Below are 778 nucleotides of genomic sequence, written 5' to 3' on the forward strand. Positions count from 1 at the left end.
AAATAATATAATTAATAGTGTAAAATTAATAATTGGTAATTGATGTTTATTGTAAAATTTGTATGTGAAAATTTCCAGCTTCTTTAACATGACATGTTTCCCCTTCATCAATTTCCCTTGCTCAATCTAATCACTCATGTAAGAGGCATTGAAATATTTATTTAGATGTAAAATTTATTGCATTGGCTTCACTTTATTTTTTATGATAGGTTTTTAAAAATTTTTCTTACCATTTAAATTTTTTTTTTTTAGTACTGAATAGTGTGAGTGTTGCGTGGATGAGAAAAATGGCCTGGCAGAATTTGACTTTCTTCCAGCACATAATTCTCTATTACACTGTAATTGGAAGATATTTATTCAGGCTGCAGGGTCCCTCATTTTGGTGTATTTGAATACACAATCCGAAGCGAACAGTCCTTGGATTTTCTCCAATCTAATAAATAACCTAGATAATTTTGTTATTTACATACGACAGTTATTAACTGTAAATAAAAATTGCTGAATTTTCTTCTTTCCTTTTACAATTTATTGTAATATTTGATTAAACTTAATTTCGGCATTAAATTAAAATTTTTTTATAGGAAACTATTAACCTCTAATATTGCTGTTTCCAAACCTTTTTTTACCATGGCATCCTTTTTGGCTAAACAACATTAGTAGCTCCCCTGTCTAGCTAAGAAAAAAAAACGATTATCCTTAGAGTGGTGTTCTCATATCCTCCTCTGAATTATTCTAATATAATCATAACTATGTAAATGATGTAATATACTTTATATAT

At 27.9% G+C, this 778-nt stretch overlaps 1 protein-coding gene across 1 annotated transcript in view; it reads right to left on the reverse strand.

Moving 5' to 3' along the window:
* LOC106680111 (uncharacterized) overlaps positions 1–778 on the reverse strand; it is a 10,882-nt gene that overhangs the window by 7,544 nt on the left and 2,560 nt on the right. The gene's annotated exons all lie outside the window — the stretch shown is intronic.

The sequence above is a fragment of the Halyomorpha halys genome, unplaced genomic scaffold (genome assembly GCF_000696795.3).
Source record: "Halyomorpha halys isolate HHAL.00 unplaced genomic scaffold, Hhal_1.1 Scaffold243.1, whole genome shotgun sequence".
Taxonomy (NCBI): Eukaryota; Metazoa; Arthropoda; class Insecta; order Hemiptera; family Pentatomidae; genus Halyomorpha; species Halyomorpha halys.